The following is a 24,391-nucleotide window of genomic DNA, read 5'->3' as shown; positions in this document are numbered from 1 at the left end:
TATTATGGAGTGATGAAAGCCGTTTCTATGACAACGGTATAATGAACATAATTGTCACTATTGGTCTGACGTGAACCTTCATTGGATGCAAGAAACGAGATTTCAGTCTGTATGGGTGGTTAATGTTTGGTGCGGAATCATTGATGGTTATTTGATAGGACCTCATTTTTTCGAAGGAATTCTCAATGGGGAGAAGTACTTGGTTTTTTTACAACATGTTGTCGAATCTTTTGGATAATTTACTAATACAAACTCGACTGAATATGTGGTTTCAACAAGATTGGGCACCTCCACATAATAATAGAATAGTTACCCACTATTTGGATGATACTTTTAATGAGAAATGGATTGGAAATAAGGGTCGAATACCATGGCCAGCTCGAAGTCCAGATATTACTCCACTAGACTTCTTTTTGTGGGATATATCAAAGACTTAGTTTATATGCGACGTCCACAAAATGTAGAGGATTTGAAAAATAGTATCACAAATGTTTGTGCTTCCATAACGCGAGAGACGCTTTTAGCTGTCACGAATCGGGAATTACTAAAAAGATGGAATATGTGTATTCTACGTGAAGGGAGGCAGTTCGAACACTGAAATGATTCTTGTTATCACTAATTGATTTCGTTATCTAGTCGAGTTATTGTCAAAGTAACATATTTTTTGGTAATTTGAAACATTTATTTTAATTTGTACAGAAATACGCAACTAGATAAAATTGAACAGACAATGAAATCATAACTGATGGATTCATTTTATTAAACTCGTATTATTGCATTCATTTTGACTTATTCATAGCCCTCTTTTTAATATGCAATAAAATTGCCTTTTTTCATCAGTATTCAAGGAAAGCTACAAGTGTGCTATAAGGCTGAATTAAGAATTTAATGCAGAATCCAAAAACGAATCGGAAAGTCTAGGTTACCATTTAAAATAATTGACGTCGGTGTCGCGACGCCCTAATGGATGACGCTTATTGCTGGATCTCTTCGCGAATAAGAGGTCCCTTTGACATCAAAATCATCTGCCTTCACGAAATATGGATATTCTCTCTCATTTTTCAGATATTTGCCCGCGGAGTTTTATATGGCACATCCTGTATATAGGGTGTAACTCACGTGATGTTTTTGATTTTGGGGGTGATTCATCCCGTGAAAGAAAGGTCCTCAATCGCTTTCTTATTCGAATAACGTAATGATAGCAGTAATTATGTAAATAGTTATTTCAGTAGCGATGCGGTGTTCTGTACCATTAGTTTTTTTTAAGTTGGATATCATCATCAGATTAAACAATTGCAAATACAACGTTCTAGTCTCGTGAGTTTTTGTTGTATCGTTTTTGGTTTTCGAAGAAAAAAATTAAAAGTCATATATACGGCCGTGAGCCATGAAATGTTTATTCAATAATGTCTTGACTTTTTTTAAATTTTACGGTGAAAACTTTGAAAAAAGTGTTCATTGACAATAACCTGAGTATCAGAACTGATTTATAATAAAAGTCACTTTCGAAACGCATTAGTTCAAATATATCATTTTACATGCCTATCAGATAATACAAATAAAGAAATGTGTCTCACTTTCACCCCATATCTTTATTGTTGAGAAAATAGCATTTTGGTACACGTCTGAGGAAACTATTGTACGATTTTGTGAACTGTCCAGTGAAAATCTCACAACAAAGTGTTTTTTGAATACGTTATGTATTTTCATCAATAATCGGCCAATTTCATCATATGGATTTTGACTAATTTTGGAGAGTTGAAGGACATGCCAAAACACTACAATTTTCATAAGAATTGGCATTTTCCACTTCAGGAGTCATAGGAATTTGCATAGGTTAAAACACGATTTTTAACTATTTACTCCACAACTAGTTTTTAAGTTTTTTCTAATATATTTTGTAGCAAAGGGTTAATCCTCGACATTATTTTTGCAGAAAATGAACGTGATTAGGACTTTTTTTGTTAAAGCTTAGGAGATTTGATGTAAAAAATATATAAAACATATTCAACAAGTTACATGTGCTACTTAACAAGAAGTGAGGTTAAAGTATTCAAACATCCCAACATTTATATATTTTAGTACATCAATTAATGAATAAATATGAATTTAAACAAAACAAGTGCATTCCAAGTGTTGAATACACTTGAAAAAGATATACACCGATTTAAATTATTCGATTTTGTAAAACTGAGAACTTTGTTACATTGTGGTAAAAATCTCTTTCATTAAAAATTTTGTAGAATATGTCCAATGTCAATTGTCATGTGAAAATTTTGGGTTGGTCTTGCATAGCTTGCGGTGGAAAGGTGATCCTCAAAAACAGAGTATAATTTACTAATTCCCGAATACTACCTCATCACAGGTTGCAAAAGTGACAGCAGTAATAAGAATTGCACTCTTGATGTACACACGACAGACTTTATGACAAAACATCTTGTTCCCCCCACCTAGTGGCTCGTAGACGAAGCTTACAACGTCATAATACACTTACAGTTTTGTTTATGTTCATTTATATGAGTAATAATGAGTTAACCTTTTCTGTGGAAGATGGAGCCACTATGTCCTTTCCACATATAAACTCAAAACTATTTTGGTTCTATAACAACATTATGGGTGAGAAATGAATTTTACTTTTTTCATTGAGTAAACTATTTGTGAGAACAAAGTTAAGGCGGATTTACACCAATCGAACACGCTGGCGACAAGTTTTGTTTTCAAGAACAGAAACAGAAAACTTGTATTAATTTCGAAAACAAACTCTGAACTCGAATTTTACCAAACAGTCAAAAACTAGTGTGAGTCGCGTGTTTTGTTGAAAAATGTTTTCTGTCATTTCCACTACACGAAAATTTTGTCATCATTCCTTTTTTAGACGATGTTTTTTTAAAGGTATGCGGTTCCTTATAATGGAATCTTTCGAGCGAAAGGAGCGAAAGCTAAAAACCCAACATACTGGATGAGATCATTGTTGAGAACGGATAAAATTATGGCATATTTGATAAATAATGACATGAAAATGAAGGAAAAACTGGGATCATCGAAATTTATACTCATCACTGTAAATGAAATGATAATGTCACATGGGGTCACACATTAAAAGAAAATTGCGAACTGAATAGTAACTTGTTGTTACCTCCCACCGTTTTCACATAGCTAAACTCTACAAAAACAGAGACAAAACACGAAAATTTTTTGATCTTTCCGCCTGCCGACGCGACGGGTAATTCGCTGTTGGCAAAAACAGTCGCTCGCGACTCAGTCTTCAAAATGTTTCTTATTTTGACAACTCGAGTTTTTGTTTTGTCGAAATCGACACAGTTGCTGTTTCATTGTGGTTTTGTCCGTTTGGTGGAAATATGCCTTTACTTTCTAGTTTCATACAAAAGTTGACCCTCATTATGGCTATTTGCTTCAATTTGCATCTTAGTTTTTTATTTGCTGGTCTTCTTTTGATTAAGAAAAACACATATTATATCTTCAAATATATATTTATTAAACTGTCTAAAACTTCCAAATACACTAACGTCATTAGAACATACTTGAATTGAAACATTAATTTTTTTATGCCAAATTAGACATTTTTAAAGAGAAACTCCTGTTCTCAAACTATATGAAAACTGATGACTGTGTCTGAGAATCAAATTTTATGACAAACCTAATGGTGAAAACCGTATATCGTTATCCATCATCGTTTCTGAGTTAGAGCATGTTTTTCGAAAATATGCATTTTTCACCAATTTTTTGGCTGGAATTTTTGGTAATAATTGGAATGCCAACCAAGGACCCAATTGTTGGCCGGTTAGGTAACCGGACCTAACGCCAACGGACTTTTACCTCTGGGGAAGGTTGAAAGATCTCATTTTTGAATTGACGACCAATTCTAGTTACGAATTGGAAGCGGCAGTGATGCAAAGTTTTGCTTCTCTCACTCCTATTGAACTAATTAATTCGGCAAAAAACGTTCAGAAAAGGTTTCGCCTCTGTCTAGGAGAAGCTGGTAGACATTTTCAACATCTCTGAAGAAATATATTTCGTTGTTTGTTCTATATTATTATTATTATTGTTGAAGTTTCATTTATTACTATAATATAGTATAAATCGTTATCAGTTTTATTGAGAGTATGTGTTTTAATTACTGCTGTAAAAAGCTTTCTCAACATTTGATAGCTGCTACTACTGAACAGTTTCTTTCTGTTTTATCGCCGCCTTATCCAAAGTCTACTTGATCAGTTTCGTCAGTTCGGACTTCCATTGTCCAATATAATATACATTGATTTGATAACCCTGAAAAAATAAAAAATAAATAACCGAAAATAACAATTTTATTAAACAAAAATCTGAAATTACAAAGAAATAATATACAACAACAACCAAACAAATAAAAATTGAAATATTAATAAAAGCTGAAAAAAAATGAAAAATTAAAAATATTATTCACAAAAAATAAAAAAATTAAAATTAAAAGATTCCAAACCAAGTTATGTCATAACGTTTCGATTGTTAATATCCACAATCGTTTTCTGGTGATAACTGATATTTTTAATTTTTCAATTTTTTCAGCTTTTATTAATATTTCAATTTTCATTTGTTTGGTTGTTGTATGTTATTTCTATGTAATTTCAGTTTTTTGTTTAATAAAATTGTTATTTTCAGTTAATCTTTTTTTATTTTTTCACGGTTATCAAATCAATTTATGGAAGTCCGAACTGATGAAATACACCTCGAAACATTGTCAGCCACCTTCAAACTAACGTCTACTTGATCAAAGTGTGTGTTTCAAAGGCTACATGAAAAAACCTGAAGCTGTATTTCAAAGATGACTTTAGCAGAACATCAAGTGTGGTACATTTTTGAATAGGTAATTTTAAGCTCTATTGAAATATGCAGGAATAAACAAGGTGTCTCATTATAAAAAATACTTTTTCATCAATAACAATTGATATCTCATTTGAAATAAAAAGTTTTTTCACACCATTGAACTCTATGTTTTCATTGAAACAAGAAATTTTTAACAGAAAAAAAGTTACAGCAACTTGTCGAAAACGCACATTTTCGAAAAATATGCTGTAACTCATAATCGACAGTCATCAGTTGTCATCTTGTCATCTATCTAGTTTGAAAACAGAGGTTTTCCTTTAAAAGTGTCCAATTTGGCCCACTCTGTACAATTGTGTAAGACGAATGCCGTCTTTCAGTGTGGAGTTGGACCTGCGAGTTTCGATAACTTTTCAGATATATGTATTTGCAATTTAAATCTTCCTTAGTCAATTCCTATAGTTGGTTGTAACTTCCTTATTAAAATTATCAAAATCTTGACATTTTTTTCAATGTTCATGGATTCCATTTTCCATGATCAACCATTATGGTCAATAATTGACTTTGAGTATGTCCACATGTAAATTGTTGGACGTGTTAAAGATAAAATTTCCTTTTGTATCATAGGTTTTCTCTTGAAAAGTCAATTTAGCGTTTTTTATGTCGTGTGTTTCATCTTCTTCAAGTAGATAAAGTAGAAAAAGGATTTACAGTGAAAGCTTCAAAAGGTTCTTCTATCTGCTTATGAAAAATCTTCAAATAATTCCATCAAATACGTCTACCAAATGAAAAACAAATATCATAAATACATAAGTCGTAATAAATTGATAAATCTGAATTGCTTCATTTTACTTTTTATAATGATTTGCTTTGATAACTATTCATTACAAGGACGAAACTACTGCAGCATTACTAATACACTCATTTCAGTACATAATTTTTATTCAATATTCCCATAAAATGATGAATATTCAAGCGCAAAAAATTAATGAGAAATATTAAAAATCAACCTTGGGGACCGCTCGTGAAAATATTTTACAGATTTCTTTTCTCACCACCACTCTTGTAATTATGATATGACGTTGGATAAACTATACATTCTCAATCACAAAATCCGTTAATAGATCATTCATCGATTTTTATAATTTAGTTCCTGTTCCAGTTTCGGAAGATATTTCCGAAAAGGAAATAGAATCGTGTCTTTACTTTTCTTTTCCTTGACCTCCAGTACGTACTTGATGACAAAGCTCAAATGAATTCGAACCCTAGGCTATAATTAATATTATGGAATCACTTCCTGGCTACGAGAAACGAATGTGTATTTTTTGGTTCAGGTTTTAATAGAATTTGATAATTTTGTCATATATCTGGAGTAATAATATGGTATTTTTTTGCCGTAGAACCAAAAGTATCGTTATAATATTTGAAACCGATTTAACTCCAGGATACTTATTAATAACACTAATTGATATTTTATTAATCATTTCAAGACTTCGAGTTGCTGTTTCCGCCCTGAAACAGTTTAAAAATGTATGTGAACCTTCAATTTAATGCTATTTTTAGAACATGTATCCAAAGTAACACCTGGGATGAAAAGTCCCGGGCCCAAGAAAGAAAACGCATTTTTTTTTTCAAAATTGGCTTTATTCATTAACGTATTCATCAAGAGCCACGCAATCATTCCATCGCCGCTCTAACATTTTATTACCACTTTTGTAGAACTATTTATCTTTTGCCTCAAAATAGGCATCTGTTTCAACAAAAACCTCTTCATTCGAGCGAAATTTCTTACCGGTGAGCATTTTATTGAGGTCTGCGAATAGCCAGTAGTCGCTGGGAGCTAAATATGGCGAATACGGTGGATGTGGAAGCAATTCGAAGTTCAATTCATGTATTTTTAGTCCAGTGGACATACCCAGCTGTAAATTTGTATAAACTTTGTATTTTGGCATCATAAAAGTATTCTCATCATTCACATATGATTCGACGGCTGAAACTCCAAAAATGGGGGTCAAAAGTAAAAAAAACGAGTTTTTGCACGTTTTTGCCAATATCTCGTTTCCAATGAGTTTTATGCTACTTGTATTTTCATCACTATTGTAGAAAATTAAATTCTCTACAACTTTGTTTCAAAAATTTTTTCATACGTTGAATAGTTTTTAAGATAGAGGGCAGCGCAAGCGCAGATTAAATATTATTTGAAATCAACTGGTTGTCCCGATCGAAATTAGCTCATTTAAGGTTTATAAATTATTACTTAATAAAGAATTATAAATAATTTTCATTTTTTATTAACAAATACATTATATTTAAATATTTTTTCATTAATTGTTAACGTTCAATTAAGTATCAATTTATTTAATAACACTTACCTGCCCGTGTAGAGGGAACAACTCTTAGAGGAGTATATTCCGTTTTCACATTTGCTTTGCCAACTTTTTTAAAGAAAATTTCTTGTTCAAGAGATAGTGTACGCCCAATTAAAATCACAAGTAAATTAATATCTTTACCGACTATAATTGCTGTTCTTTGACGTTTAGATTTTTCAATAGTTGTCTCAATAATGAGAACATCCGCATCATCTCTAGCCTTTTTAGTGTTATTTGTTAATAAAAAATGAAAATTATTCATAATTATTTATTAAGTAATAATTTATAAACCTTAAATGAGCTGATTTCGATCGGGACATCCAGTTGATTTCAAATAATATTTAATCTGCGCTCGCGCTGCCCTCTATCTCAAAAACGATTCAACGTATGAAAAATGTTTGAAACGAAAGTTGTAGCGAATTTGATTCTCTACAATATTGATAATGAATACAACTAGTATAAAACCCATTGGAAACGAGATATTGGCAAAACACGTGCAAAAAATCGGTTTTTTGACTTTTGACCCCCAATTTTTGAAGTTGCGGCCGTCGAATCATATGTGAATTTTGAGAATACTTTTATGATGCCAAAATACAAAGTTTATATAAATTTACAGCTGGGTATGTCAAATTTCCTAAATACAGGCCTAAATCGACCTAAAATGACTGGATGATAATGATTGCATGAAAACTGACAAAATAAAAATAATTTTTTGAAAAAAGGTTCCCAAGTTTCCGTTGTTAGGATTCGATCAAAGAGTACTTATCCATTCATTTTTTGATTTTCATGGAATTATTTTCCAGCAGCTTGACTGCATTAACCTTTCTTGATTATATATATATATATATATATATATATATATATATATATATATATATATATATATATATATATATATATATACCAATTATTCACACATTTTCCTATATGAATTTTCCAATGTATACTTGTCTTTTTATTATGAAAGTACTAAACCCTGTTTTTCTTCAGGATGGCTTCTATGAACTACTTCTGCTTCAATTTTCAGTCCTATGGAAAGATTCATCAGCACTTCAACCACATAATTTATTCTGAATAAATTGAGTCAATTGATAGATGAAAGTGTTTACAAATTTCAATGCCATGTCGAAACTTTCAATTGGTTCACGAAAATGTTGATTACCTTGCAGACAGTTGATTTTATGAGTTTCCAACTTAACATATATGTGTAATGAGCTTATACATTCAGAGGAAATTACGAAAATCTGTAATTCTCATTCATTACAACCACCTATTGAAGTCACGTCTTTCACATACCACATTTCAACGTCATATGAATTTTGAATGGCCATAATTGCAAGCTCTGATGGTCTAACAACTCCAACTGGCCTCATATTTTATCCTAAGCGGGTCATGATTATTTCAGGAGTGCATTAAAAATTACAAACGAAATGATAATAACTTTCATCTTGTCTAGATACATTTTCAAGTTCAAGTGCATTCTGGCCTAAACAGATATTCAACGTAATCATTATTGATTTTACTGATAGCAAAAAACAAACACTTATAAAGACTTATATAACAAACCCATACAAAACTTATATAATAGATATTTATTTCTGAAGCTGATATTTGTCATTGCTATTTTCTAATTTTAATCAAATGTTTGAAATCTGAGTTATCGCATATCAATGGAAAGGTAAATATAACAGGAATTTAATACAATCGACTAGTTCCTGATATAATGCAAATATAATTGACAGTCCGTCAATTAGACGTGGTAGTATCTAATTTGAAAATAAATGTCTAGATGCATAGCTCGTTTGGATTGCAAAAGGTGAGGATTGCAAAGAATGGGACCATTGTTGAGGTGCAAAAGCCTCAAGCCAAACTTTTGTTGTTGCACAAGAGAAGTGAAGTGATATACCGATCTGAATAATTTCAACCAAATGTTTCTCATTTAATCCCTTTTTCCGTGTTGGCCGCTGGTTCAAGGGTTGTCTTCGTAGGGGTGCGACAGCTGGTTAACGAAAAAAGAGATTTAAAACAGATTTAATAAAAATTTGGAAAACCACCGGTGGATTCAATACCTTTGAAAAATTTTGTTGCAATAGGTTCTCTAATGCGCAGGAAGTTCTGAACAAATGTTACATGTTTAAATCCAATCTAACCAAAATACTCATGTATATAGAATATAAAATAGAACTTAACTATTTTATCAAACGTCTCCATTTCTATAAAAAATGTGGGAATCTTTCAGAGAAAGAAAGAAATCAATTAATTACAAAATAAACTATATGCAGAGATGCGTAGATCAGGCAAAGAAATAACTTCCAAACACAAACTGGAAGAAAAAGCCCGCCTGAGACAAACTGTCATATATAAACACTGAATTACACGAAATAAAAATACTTTCGTAACAATTATTTTTATATGAACATTCCATTATATAAAAAAACAATCTTTCCTATTCAGTTTTTAGTCCAAACATTCGTTATGGAATTGAATCAGATATCACTCACAGGATTGCTACACAATATAGTATATGAAGATGTCAAATTTCATATACATGGACACTGTCATCCTCAATTGCGGAAATCGATGTTACGAGGCAATAAAAGACTTGCCTTATTGCCTCTTCGGCACCAATTCTGGATAATATTGAGAAAAAAACACTTAATTCATTCATATAATTACGTATGAGTAGAATCTACTCATGTCATCATGACAGTACCTAATAACATTCATTCGCTTATTTGGTTTAATCTCAGCCATTAATTGAGATTCTTCTCTCTACAGTGCGCATCATAAGTGTTACCCCCCCTATCTAACTCGTTACTGGACTCTTGTTGAGAAAATCGCCGAGACACGTCATTTTTTTATCTATACAGTGTATATTTTTATATGAATAGTTCACCCCTACTTTCATCCCTTACTGAAGGGAAGCAACCCTGTCATAAAATGTAAATAGTATGGTTTGGTGAGTGATAGAGTTCATTTAAAATTCCCTGATATTCCTTATTCAACCGTGGAAACAATTACACAACAAACAGGAAGACTACTAAACTTATACTAACTTTTTCTGTCATTACAGTGAATGTTCACCGTTGACCTCCTTGCAAAAATAGAGTCTATTTTCAGTTTCAGTCCTGATGCTTTGCAAAGTATCGCGAGTAATTGTTGCACACACTTCCGTAATCCACGCACGCAACTCATGAATAGAGTGACACTAAATCTCGTAGACTTTATATTTTAGGTAACCCCATAGGAAGGAATCTAAAGGAGTTAAATCTGGTGATCTTGAAGGCTATTCCTCAGATTCTCGGCGTACGATCCATCGTCATGCATAAACAGTATTCAAATAAGTTCTCACAGCAACTGCAAATTGAAGAGAGGCTCCATCTTGTTGTAGATTAATGTCCATGTCAAATTCGTTGAATTCATTTTCGACATTTGCTACTATCAATCGATCCATCACCGTTTCCAGCATTTCCAAATGGAGGGCACCAGTCAGATTTTCCTCAATGAATAACAGACCTATAATGTGGTCACCCAGTATTCCTGTCCACTTTTTGGGGGAACTGGGTATGAGTTTTGCGAAAAAGTCGAGGATTTTCATCGGATCAGTACCTCACATTTTGTCTGTGCACGTGACTGTAGCCTCATCACTGAAACAAATGTGTTTCAAATATCTGGGATTTTGCAAAATATTGACAATATTCTACACGATGGCTGGATCATCATTCGTCAGTTCATGCACCATTTTTATTTTGTAATGATGAAATCTATTTTTTTTAGAACTCTCAGTACCGTCATCTACGAAGCCTCACAATTCAAGACGAAAGTTCTATTCACAAACTCACTCATAATGTCCACTTGTTTATCTTTCCCTGTAGTTGATCGCCCAGAACGTGTTTTATTTTGCACACTGCCATTCTCATAAAATTTTTCCACTGTTTGAAATAATGTTTATCAATAGGACGATCTGCAAAACGTTCATTGAACATTCGTACGGCCTCATGATAATTGCGATGAGCCTCACCAAAAATAACAATCGCTTCGCATTTCTCATTTAACGTACGTTGTGCAACCATTGTTTGAAGATGAACAAACTAGAATACACTGACTCGCACTTTCCGTGATATCAGTTTCTTGTATTGACCATTTATCCTTAAACATCCAAAAACATCTACAAAACCGTGCCGGTAATATATAAGCAAATGACAAATACAACTCACTTGACGTCTGAACGAAAACTGATATCATACAGGGCCGAATTTTTAATTCTGAAGGGTGATTGCGCTACGTTAATTGTCGTTATTCTTAAACAATCATAACTCTTGAATCAATGTAGCAAATTTCGATTCCTGTGCAAGGTTGAATAATAATAATAAATGCTTTTATTGAAGGGTTACTCAGTACAAGAGATACTAATCTAACCTAACAAATAGCAGAATTCAACGTCTGCGCTTGATAAATCAATGCAGAAATTACTCTTCGATCCAACCAATAATGGATAACTTATATTAATAGGTACACATTATTTGCAATCGAACTTAATGAAAAATAGAAAAAAAATGAAAAGAGGGGAGAGAAACAGAAGAAAAAAAAAAAGAAAAGCAGAAAAGAGAGGCAAAAAACGAATAAATGAGAATTTTATGTTTTGTATGTGAAAAATCATGTCACAAACATAATGATATATATGATGATTTCTGCATATTTATGGTCAAAACATATTATGTGTAGGTGTTAACTGGTTAATGTTATTAAAGAAGAGATTTTTCTCGAAACTAAGTGGTGGTAGGGATTTCAATTCAATGGGTAGCCGATTATATAAGCGTGCAATGTTATAAGAAAAAGATTCTCAATATAGAGAAGTTTTATGTTTAGGTGCAGTCATAAGATGTTTAAATCACAAATTTAGATTATATCGGTTCTAAAGGACAGTTTCGTGAATAGGTAGGCAGGTTTCCCAGTGGACATGACCTTATGGAACAAATTATCCGAATGCATGTTCAATCACCTGAGTTGTTCCAAGTATTGAGACACATGCACAGTCTCCTTACGACTGTGACGAGTCTTATGCACGAATTCTGCAGTTATTGAAGTCTGCCTGTCAGATTTCAAGAGTCCTGGACCATAAACAATATCAGCATAGAGAATAGAGAATAAAACCCCCTATCAAATAAGCTATCACTCAAATGAGCTATTACTCCCTTAAACTAAGGGATGAAATTAGGGGTGAACTGTTCATACTCAAATGTACATTGTAGAAATCAAAAATCGACTTATCTCGGCAATTTTCCTAACAAGAGTCCAGTAATGAGTTAGATAGGGGGGATAACACTTATGATGCTCACTGTATAGAGCTCCCATTAATTTCCATAAATTCAGGATGGCGCTAGATTCATTTATGTTCAAAGCTGCGATGCCAATCCTTCAATGAATTGTTTGTTTTTTGTACACTCCTCAACGTAGATAGCAGCCTATATCATGGATATATATCGGATTGCGGCGTCGATTTCTTCTTTCCAGGCGTCTTTCCCATAAATTTTCTAAATAATCAAGGACACGTTGAGCCTCTTCACAATGTGTTACACTGTCATACTATTGCTTGAGTGTAACTATTTGTATCGTATTTGTTATTTGTTTTTAATGCCAGCTTCTTGAATTTTCTTATAAAGGCTTGAATGGAAAAAGCACCCCTATTGTATATAGCTTCCGGAAATACCGTTTCCACTGCCTTTTGCATCGATATTTACTTCAAAAGGAACGATTCAATGATATATCAATGTTAATGAGAGAAATGTTAGTGCCTTTTCGAGCAATGGTTTTTGGGCATTTGCTATCAAGTAATAAACTAAATCCAAAATAAATAGCTTTATCTAGACAGAGAATTTGCTCAAGTATAATAAAGGACAAACTGAAAGATTCATTCTTAAAAGTGATTACTTCTAAAGAAAAAATATTCTTAATTAATATTATATATTATTATTAATATATTATATATAATATTAATATTATTGAAAACTATTCATACATATTTAATGTTTCTCGCAAAAACTCGAATTTGATTTTTTCGACTAGAATTTTTGCTTTGGAGGCGATTTTTGCGATTAAATCAATTTTTGAAACCGAATAAAGGCAACTTTATAAACTTTCACCCGTATAGGTACTACAGAAAGGCTATTATTGCAGAGGTCTATTGAATGAACTATCTAATCATTCAAAATCCTGAAATTCCCTCTGAAATCATTTAAACATAGGTATCCTAATTCATTTTTCTTTATGTCATTGATGTAATCGATATGTGGATTTTATTAATATTTGCACTTGAAAAACTGAAAAGATGTCATTGATTTTACTTCATGAATAATAAAAATAAAGGAAAATTTAACAACTTCACATTATTTGCAATGTACTTAGTTAAGTTGAAGGTTATTTCCGTTAGTAATATTTGCTTGAACATCCATAAAAACAAGGATGTAATCCAATATCTGTTTAACTGGCTTATTGATGACAACGATTAAACATACATCATTCACAGCAAATACGAATGAATTACCTAACGCAGTCTCATAATAATGTATACTATTCATATCATCCAGTGTATGCAAAAATACTGCATATCCCATACTATTTTTGCAAACTCCTCAAACGTCTAGGGCCTACGTGACGAAGTGCACGTCTCACATTTGATACCACGTGGTATCGATTGAAAAGCTCAAAGCGTGATACGTTTTGGATTACTTGTTTGTGTGTTCCAACGAAATTAAGACTTTCTTTATAATGATATTATTGGTTTTTGACTGATTGACCAAAATAATGTTGAGTTCTCTCCGTGATTATGAAAAATGCCGAATAAACAAACAATTTCAATATATTTTAATTTTTTGCATTATGTCCTGTATTATGTGTTTCATTCGTTCAAGTTATCATTGTTTGAGAAATATACTGTGAAAAATTTATAGTAAAAGAACATTTTTGGGAGCAATCACTTTAATTTACTCGCTCTGAGAAGAACAAACTTCAATTTAAATGAAACCCATTAATTTGTTACAATAACACAATTTATAGACTACGGATAGTCCCCCCTTTTAACTTCTGAATGGGCCAGATACTGTATGAAAAGAAATAATTTTTAGTACTTAATGTTTTTACTATCGATCGCTAACATTGAATGTAGTGGATGCCTGTCTACTCTATTTATGTTAGTTTTCCTCAAATTCAAGCATCACATCTAATTTGAGTTCATCACTCATTGCATTGGCAGCTGCTTTTTTATCTGCCCCACATGACCCAACTCGCGAAATTGCTTCTCTATTTTGCTTATTGTTCCTTGAGATATGGGCGGTAAATTACGAAATATTTCATAAAATAGGCGACCTACTTCCTGTTGTATTCGGGTTTTATCTTCGTAACCAATCATTTGTAAAACTGTAATTTTATGCATTTCCGTTAATATAACCATTTGTCAGACTTGAAGTTAACAAACTTTAAAATTGAATTAAAATACTGATAATTTATGTTGTAACATACAAAACAAGTTGACAAGGCGTTTTAAAGTAACTTTGCCACGGAATTATTTACAGTTTTTTAAAGGATACCATATAAAAAAACATTGCCATGGTTTCCGCTTGCTTTCTTATTATCAATACCTCAATATAAAATAATTTTTGAGTATATTGCAATAAGTTTTGTGTGTATTTTATCGAATTTCGGTAACCACATGATTTTATTTTATTTTATCTTAATTGTTGCAATAAACTTGCAACTATATATATATATATATATATATTTATATATAAATTCTATTGCATACAATTTTTCATTGAATGAATTCAGTACAATTTTTTATCGACAATTACTTATTTACCAAAGTATAAATTCAGAAATGATTTATCAAAATTGAATGAGTTCATAGTTTATCGATTATACATACGTAAATGCTTCAACCAAATTGCTTTTAAAACATATTCAAATTTCATTGGGTTAAGTAACAATTCTGTCGATTAAAGTGTGACTGACGCTTTCTGTCAGATGTATTTACTACCATAAGATACCTGGAACAGTGATATGATTTGAGTGTGAAGATTATAACACGTTTTCTTATTAATATCCAACGAATTTTAAACGCAATAATGTTATAATTCGATGTGAAAATGTAGGGCGATTTTAACATTATACCTACAAATTTGAGCGTCATTTTTGTGAGAAGTGGTTTGTTGGTTGTTTTTTCTGTTATGACCTACAATCTGAAAAAAATTAGAAGTTATTAGAAAATGTATACAAGTGTGAATAAACGAACTACTATTTCATTTCCGAAAAAGCTGCTACTCTAAAAGAAACATTTCCTCTAATAAGGAAACTAACACCTACTTAAGGGCAGCCATTTGCGATCCATTTCTAATGAATTGATTCAAATGCACCAATTACCGGACAAAAGAATGCAAGAATCTGAACACATTCTTTCAGCTTTCTTCTTGTATCTTTTCATTTCATGATCTCCGTATGATGTGAGGGTGGCCCACCACATTTGCCTCGGTATTTCTACGAGAAATGAAGAGAGTTAGAGAAATACTTTTAGTACAGTTATATGGGGTTCCATGAGGAGCATATTCCAAAATTATTTTGAATTATATAGGGTGACTCCTAAAATAGTTACCTACCAAAGTTATATTTTTTCTTATGAAATACCCTATATTTTCATATTTTTAGATACTACAGACGAAATAAAGGTGAGTTACTATTATATTTCTCATACTTAAAACTGACCGTTTCTGAGATGTTTTGAGAAATTTAAAAATACAGACCATAATTTAAAAATTGTTTTCACCTTGTAACGTGTAACGAGCTGCTCTTGATTAAATGTACTGCTTAGATCAAAGGTTAAAGTTGACTGCCACATGAAATTTTCAATGCAATATTATTCAGAGAGGCGAAAAAAATTGCTTCGAAATTTGGACACACATTTAATTGAATAACTTCTTAAAGTTGAATAGAATACCCCATATTTAGTGGCGTAATTTGAGGCAGAAGTAGATTCCCTTCAAAACTATATTAGGGTTCCCTATACCTATCTCTTGTGCTTTTTACACAAAAGGCGTTTTTACATTTTACTTATGAGTAATTTTTTTATTTTTAAAGCTAAAAGCACAAGTTTAAATTTTTGAAAATAAGGTGTATCTGAAGTAAAATGCAAGCAAATGTAAAAACTCAAATTTATTGCCATTTCTGAAATATTAAAAAGGATTCTTCAAAATAAGAAGATGGATATGTTTTAATTATTGAGACAAAATATGTTAAATTCCTTTGAATTGAAGGGGTTATATTTTTTAGGAGTGATTAATTTTTGGGAAAGAAAGTTTTTGGCTTTCTACTACTCCATCTTGATACAAAAAAAAAGAAGGATGAGGGAGTCTTCCAAAGAAAGGAAGGAAGTAACTCTATACATGGATGTGTAGATCATGCAAAGAAGAAACTTTCAGACACAAACTGAAAGAAAGTCTTCCTGAAACAGCTTCTTTCATATAAACATTGAATTATACGAAAGAAAAAATTCTTTCGAAACAAATACTTCTATATGAACACTGAATTATACAGAAGATACTTTTCTCTACTCCGTTTGTATTTCAAACATTCGTTGTGGAATAAAAATCAGATATCATTCACATGCCATCAGAAAGTTACTTCTTTTCATGATCTACACATCCATGTATAGAGTTACTTCCTTCCTTTCTTTGGAAGACTCCCTCATCCTTCTTTTTGTATCAAGATGGAGTAGTAGAAAGCCAAAAACTTTCTTTCCCAAAAATGTTAAATTCCCTTGTTTCTTAGCAAATGTATTAGACTTCATAGTGAAATAAATACCGAAATTACAATATGGGGCCAATAAAAACATACTTTTTCGATTTCGTATGAAACCTATTCTACTATTTTTTCAATAATAGTACACTCTGGCCTAGAGGACGTTAATTATTATTATGAAACAAAAAGTATTTTTTTCTACACCCGTACTCTAACAATACACTTAAATGACCATAATCCGTTTCATAATGATATCCATTATGATACAGATTTTTCATAACGATACAGATTATCAACCAATAGAAACCCATAATTTTCCAATCAAGAATCCTGTTCCTTTGTTTGTCCTAGATTCTAACCTAAGTAACTAATTGCTTTATTTGTGAAAATCAGTTTTCATATTACCTACCTATATTATCAAAATGTCTGAAAACAGTGATATAGAAGGAATACCATCTACTCCAATATTTTTAAAAGATCAGATTAATTACAGTTGTTATATTCAATATAAATATAATTAGAATCTTTATAGTTTTCATATATCCATGATAATACCATTGAGTTTGTGTTTTTTAAAAAAAATATGAGTTAAGTACTGTAAATGTGTTCAATACAAATATAATATTTATAGTTTTTCATTTATTATCGGGTTTAGAAAAAATAACGTATGCAACTCTCATGTAATGGTTATTAATACACTCGCATATACCATACAAAACTCGCCTTCGGCTCGTTTCGTATCCCGGTTAATGCTCGTGTCTTAATAACCATCATTACATGATCGTTGCATAATATACTATGACAGTGACACAACTTGTCAATCAAACCATTATCATTGTTTTGACTAGTTAAAAATGACTGTCATTTTGAAATATTGTAAAATGAGAACTTACCCCTAGGAAGAACGAATTGATATGATTTTGATAATCGGTGAGTGCGAAGAAAACTGTTTATTAGCGTCAAGAGTATATTCCAAAGGTATCCTACCAGGACTCATCCCAGCAAGCGTTCATTGGAAAAGTTGTATCTTATAATATGCAAGAACGGCAAAAGCCGGTTACTGGAAATGGGGAAAATGAATATTTAGTGAGTAAACGTCCTCACACAAGTCAACGAAAAATATGTGAAACAACTGGAATAAGCAGAGTATCGAAAGCATAAATAAAAATTACAAATTCCAGCCGCAAAATATGTTATCCAGAATTCAGCATTAATTTCAATAAAGAGTTCGCCTATATGCATCGAAAATAATGGACACCATTTTGAGCATTTATTATTCAAAATTCTTGATTTTTTGATAAAATGACTTCAAAAATGCTATTTTTCTTTTCATTACAATACAGGGTGATCCATTTTTAAGATGAAAAAATTACTCATAAGTAAAATATAGAAACGCCTTTTGTGTAAAAAGCAGACGAGAAAGTATAGAGAATCCTAATAAAGTTTTGAAGGGAATCTACTTCTGCGTCAAATCACGCCGGTAAATACGGGGTGTTCTATTCAACATTAAGAAGTTATCTCATTGAATGTGTGTCCAAATTTTTAGTCAATTTTTTTCGCCACTCTGAATAATGTTGTATTAAAAATTTTATGTGGTAGTCAACTTTTACCTTTGAGCAGCTCGTTACACGTTACAGGGTGAAAACAATTTTTGATTTATGGTCTGTATTTTTAAGTTTCTGAAAATTTCTGAAAAATGGTAAATTTTAAGTATGGGAAATATAATAGTAACTCACCTTTATTTTGTCTATAGTATCTAAAAATGTAGAAAAATATAGGGTGCTCCATAAGAAAAAATATAATTTTGGTATGTAAGTTTTTTGGTAGTCACCCTATATATTTCAAAATAATTTTGGAATATGCTCCTCCACATATGACTGTACTAAAAGTGTCTCCCTAACTCTCCTCATTTCTCGTAGAAATACCGAAGCGAATGTGGTGGGCCACCCTGTATACAAAAGATACTGGGGCCGGTATTGATCCCTGAGGCACACCTATATCAGATGAGACAATATTGATAATATATCTCATAGATCCTGTTTCCTGCAAAGTAGGTAATCTTATAAACAGTCTGAAAATATAAGATCGTTACACTAGACGACTCAGTCGAATGCCCTACTGAGGTCACAAAATATCTCCAAAGGGCACTCACCTGCCTCGATACATTTCAAAATTTTGTCGCATTGCCGTAATGATTGATTCATTATTAAAAAACAATGTTGGATATAGGTAAAAATATGTTGTTTCACGGAAAATTTTGGACGAGCTTGAAGCTATCGTTATTGACCTAAAATTTTGTAACTCATTTCATGAATCTGTATTATCTTCTTCGTTTTTAATACGTTTGGAAAAGTACCTATGCTAAACGATTAATTTACCAAATGAACCGAAGACTTCATTAGGGTATGGAAACTTTTTTTGAGAACATACATAGGTGGTTCGTTACACCCCAAACAACATATTATTCAGCTTAATTATCAAGAGGAGGAACAGTTCTAATTCAGAGTAAGGCTTTAGAGAAAAAAACATTTTCTGAAGAATGTTTCTCAGTTCAACCAAACCTCAAAAGCGAGTCTTTTAAGATGATTTGTAGACGAATGCTCTTACAATTGATGATATATTATATTTTTGTATAAAATTAGATAAAGTTCACAGACAATGCTGTTGTTAAATAACAAGATATATCTGAATTTCGTATCTACGTAATTTTCCAATGGAAATTTCTCAAGACGTAAGTGTCGAATCGAAGCAGAATGCGTGTCTGTCTATCTGCATATCTAACCATAAATCCTAGCAAATCCACTTTGCTGTCCGTCACTATAAAAATATATGATGATTTTTCAATAAAATCTATATTTGAATTTGAATATCTAGGTGTAATTATTGACAGTCACGTCAAGTGGAATAAGCATGTCGCGTATGTGATCAAAAAACTACATTTTTTAATTTTCAAACTGAAAAATCTCGGATATATTTTGAACAAAACCCCACTGAAAACAGTGTATCACGCATTAGTGGAATCGCATATAGCTCTTATGGAATAGTAGCTTGGGGAGCAGCCGCAAAAACTTTATTATTAATAATTTAGTGATAGTACAGAAAAAAATTATCAAAATTTCAATCTGTAAAACAATCCGATACTCTTCAGACCTTCTTTACTCTGAAACTGAAATCTTAGACCCGAGACAGCTATTTTTTTTCAGTTTGAATGTTGAACAGCATAAAACCAAATCCACTCTGATAACTAACACTGTAACACAAGACAGAAAAACACAATACTTACTTGCCTCCTCCAGCTTTAAAGTCTATTGGGCAGAAGAATTTTAAATTTTTGGGCCCGAAACTCTAAGGGCACCTTCCGCAATATATCACAGAAATTAACATCGAACATCGAGGGTTGATATACATCTACAAATCGAAAACCCCTTCATGATATAGTAACTTCGGTCAACAGTAAATTCCCTTCTGATTATAAACACTAGTTAAAACACTAGTTATATTTTTCATTTTTACCTCAAGTGTTTTCTAGAGATTTGGAACAATGTTTATGTATCATATCTACTATTTATAACCCTTCATCTTTTCGACCTATACAAGAATTTGATTTCTCACAGGTTTCCCCACTTTGTTGTACATTATTTAGGTTAGCTTATGATACTTCTATGTTGTAACGGTTTCCTTTGTGCAATAAATAAAGTATTGAATAATTTTCATAATGCTGTATTGGCCCAATCAGCATTCTAGGGAAATAGATTGATAATAGGCAAACCGTTGATAATCACTTCCCGCATGTTGGTTGACGCGTTTTATAACTTTGTAAAAAAATCTTTTCAGTTATTTAGAACGTCCAATTTTTGTTGGCAACCGAGTATAAAAACATTCCAACACACTCTGTACCATTATCAATTTAATTTATATTAAAATCATTTTGAACAAAATAGAAACAGATATTTCAAAGCGTTCTTTACTCACAAACTACGTTAAATTCTACCGTAGAGGTTTTGTAATCTCCTTCCTATGTGTTTTTTACGAAATCAAGTATTCAAATTCTTGTTTCATTCCATTATTGACGTCAGTTACAAGTTTCCTACCTACATATTGGATAAATTTAGTAATTTTAGATCGCTTCGAAAAGAACAAGAACAACGGATTTTCCATGTGGTGAGTGATATCTCCGCGAAATACATTTTGATTGGTATCTTTCTAGGTGGAACAATTAATTTTTTTATAGTAACATAACGTCGACTGCCGAACCATGTCTCCCAGTATTGATTGTTTGCTTTTCTTTTCATTCGCAAAGATTCGGGAATTAGTAAAAGGTAAAACTGAAACCGCTGGCTTAGAATTTATTCAAAAACAAGCACTTTTGTCAATCATCAGAAATGCAATACTCTCCTCGACACGCGTTTCATCAACCAAGTTGACGTCTTCAGGAGATGAAGATACCAACATGGCTTCTTGGATTCAGGGATTATTTGAAAAATGTACCAAAAGTAGTGTAATAGGTTCGAAAATGGAAAATTGATCAATAATATACGTGACAAACGAAACTACGGACTTGTTGAAATTTTCAAAAACTGAAATCAACAACCTAGATGATTCAAGATATTTGAACTTCCATTGTTTGAAAAAGTGTTACCAAATTTGGATTCTAGAAAAAATCATTGATTATTCAAAACATCTTGGACTTGAACTAAATTTTGAAAAATGCGAATAATATTTCCGAATCCATCATTTTGAAATTGGCTCCTGGTATAAGAATTTTGGAAAAGTCTAAATGGAGTCTTCTGGGTGCTCCTCTTTCTAAAGATTCACTTTCAGAACATCTTCGAGAAAAACGGGAAACACTCAAATTGCTGGCCACCAGATTGAATGAACTTCCAAAACACGTTGCATTTTTTCTTTTGCAAAATTGTTTGGCGATTCCAAAACTCATTCCCTCAGATGTTCCCCCACTTGGTCAAGTCAGTTAGAGCTTGACGAATTTGATAATTTACTCCGCAACACGACGGAATATGTTACAAACAATCAATTCAATAATGATTCATGGCTCCAAGCAACGTTTCCTGTAATCCTTGCCGGACTGGGGCTACGTTCGGCTTCTTCCTTAGCTTTACCAGCTTTTCTGTCATCAGTCAATAGTGTTTCTGATCTTATCGATTCCATCCTTCCTTCCATATTTTTCAATATCAAAGACTTTTTTTATGCTGAAGGTGAATCACTTTGGCATGCCGCAACTAATATTGCTCCGCCTACAAATAAAAAGAAAATACAAAGTGCATGGGACCGACCTCTTCTGAACATTATAACTGATAAACTTCTGAAATCGTCTGAAAGCAGCAATGATCAAGGAATCGGGTGCTTGGCTCAATGCTTTACCTGTTGAATCTCTTGGAATACTATTAGACGATGAATCTTTCAGAATAGGACTTAGGATGGGTTCATCTATTTATGTACCTCATACTTGTGTTTACGGTACTATAGTTGATGAGATGATGATAAAGGTACACATGCTTTGAGTTGCAGGAGAAGTGCAGGGCGTACATCTCGACATCACCAAGTGAACGACATATTGAAACGAAACGACCAGAAGTTATGTCTCTCATACCATGGAAATACAGTAAACCTGTGGTATGGGATTTCACTTGCGTTGACACGGTCGCGGCTTCCCATCTAGCCGGAAGTTTGAAGCATTGTTTGGCGAAAAATTGAAAAGAAAAAATTACCAAAATCTTGGTAACAACTATCTGTTCCGTCCAGTAGCGGTTGAAACTTTTGTTATTTATGACCCGGAGTCTCTGTTATTCGTTCATGAACTCGGAAGGAGAATAGGCCAAGCAACAAAACATCACCGTTCTATGTTTTTGACAGAAAGAATTAGTATCGCTATTCAACGTGGTAATGCTGCTTCGGTCCTTGGAACTATTCCTCCTTCACATAATTTTGATGAGATCATGCATTGCCCTAATTTCAGTACGGAACTGAAATCTCTTCCAAACAAGCCGAGATATGTGGATATTCATCACTGTCCTATCAAGGTTAACTCACAAGTGATTGATCCACCTTCTTCTTTTTCAGTGCGGTCAATGGACTTAGGTAATTCTTGCCCCCCAAATATGAGTTGCAGTCCTCGTGGTTCTGTTTCCTTTTCAGTGGAAGAGCTTCATGAAGCAAAAGCCGAATCGATCGCTCTACGAAACCCTTCTTCACTTGGAAGGATCGATCGCAGCTTGAGAAATGGTTTCTATGCAGATTGTGTGAAACATGTTCTTCCTTACGAATCAGTAGAGCGTTGTCCTGAAAATTTTGAAAAGAAAATTGGGTTAGATAATTCAAGAAACACTTGCTACATAAATAGCATTTTACAAGTGTTGTTCATGACGAAAAATTTCAAGAACGAGGTTTTAATGATGAACGAGAACGAGAATGTTTCCTACTTATTCACCAAACTCAAACACCTGTTCGTGTAGCTTCAGTATCGTAAGAATGTATCATCTTTCCCTCGAAACGATTTCCTAGAGTCTTTGAAGTCCACTAGATGCTCGTTAAGACAACAAGAGGATTGTTCTGAATTCTTGGGGTTCTTGTTGAATACTCTCCGTGAGCAGAAAAATAGCAGACTCAATACTCCTGACCGCTCTGGATTGAATGATTCCGTACAGTCTATCTGGTCGTGTTTTTGTAGATCGTTTGCTGGAAAAATCTTCACTAGTGACTTTCTGGAACTTCAACTAGCGTTTCCTAATATGAGTGATAACCAATCCGTGCAAAAGGTTATTGTTAAATCATCTGAAAATGGATTTTTTTACAGGTTATGATCGGCTGTATTGCCAAACTAACTGACTGTTATAAGGAAACAAGTATAGCTGAGGCTCCAGTCAATCTAATAATAACACTGATGATTTTCAAACAAGACTCAACCTCTAACGGAAGCAAGAAACTCTTTGGAATGTTCGAAATAGATGAACATTTCAACCTAGCAGACCACTATTATAATATTCATGCAGTCATTGTCCACTGTGGTTCTGGCGTTGAATTTGGTCATTATTACGCCTTGGTCAAAGACGAAACGGACTGGTTTAAGTTTGACGATAGTCGTGTCGCGAAGTGTTCTGGCGATGTATTGAATTTATTGGAGCCTCTGGAGACACCCTATATTTTGTTTTATGAGAGAGAGGACATTGGCAGATCAAGATCTTCAGATGATGTGGTGCTGCAGATTTTTCCTGGTTTTCCTGCAGCTGAAAAAGCAAATGCGCCACTAGAATCAATGAAGTCGCCCCGGAGCGATAATTCATTTTTATTATTGTTTTATAATTTCACAAATAAAAGTTCTGAAAGTTTTCAGGTTAAAAAATAAATTAATGAAATGTTTTACACACCGAAAATTCCAGGATCGAAATATTAGGGTGAGTTAT

At 32.7% G+C, this 24,391-nt stretch overlaps 1 protein-coding gene and 1 long non-coding RNA gene across 2 annotated transcripts in view; one reads left to right on the top strand and one right to left on the bottom strand.

The window, feature by feature from the left end:
* Window positions 1–24,391, top strand: part of cue (Low-density lipoprotein receptor repeat domain-containing protein cueball) — a 60,809-nt gene that overhangs the window by 13,597 nt on the left and 22,821 nt on the right. The gene's annotated exons all lie outside the window — the stretch shown is intronic.
* Window positions 15,388–18,110, bottom strand: LOC141481680 (uncharacterized). Its single transcript, XR_012465102.1, has 3 exons — window positions 17,867–18,110; window positions 15,546–15,716; window positions 15,388–15,421 (listed from the first exon to the last, which is right to left on the bottom strand). It is a non-coding gene; the product is annotated as an uncharacterized lncRNA (long non-coding RNA).

The sequence above is a fragment of the Leptinotarsa decemlineata genome, unplaced genomic scaffold (genome assembly GCF_025532065.1).
Source record: "Leptinotarsa decemlineata unplaced genomic scaffold, Ldec_3_MD MMD2_tig00000251_RagTag_RagTag, whole genome shotgun sequence".
In the NCBI taxonomy this organism is placed as follows: Eukaryota; Metazoa; Arthropoda; class Insecta; order Coleoptera; family Chrysomelidae; genus Leptinotarsa; species Leptinotarsa decemlineata.
Note: the sequence above shows the minus strand (reverse complement) of the source record. Positions and strands in the feature narration are given on the sequence as shown.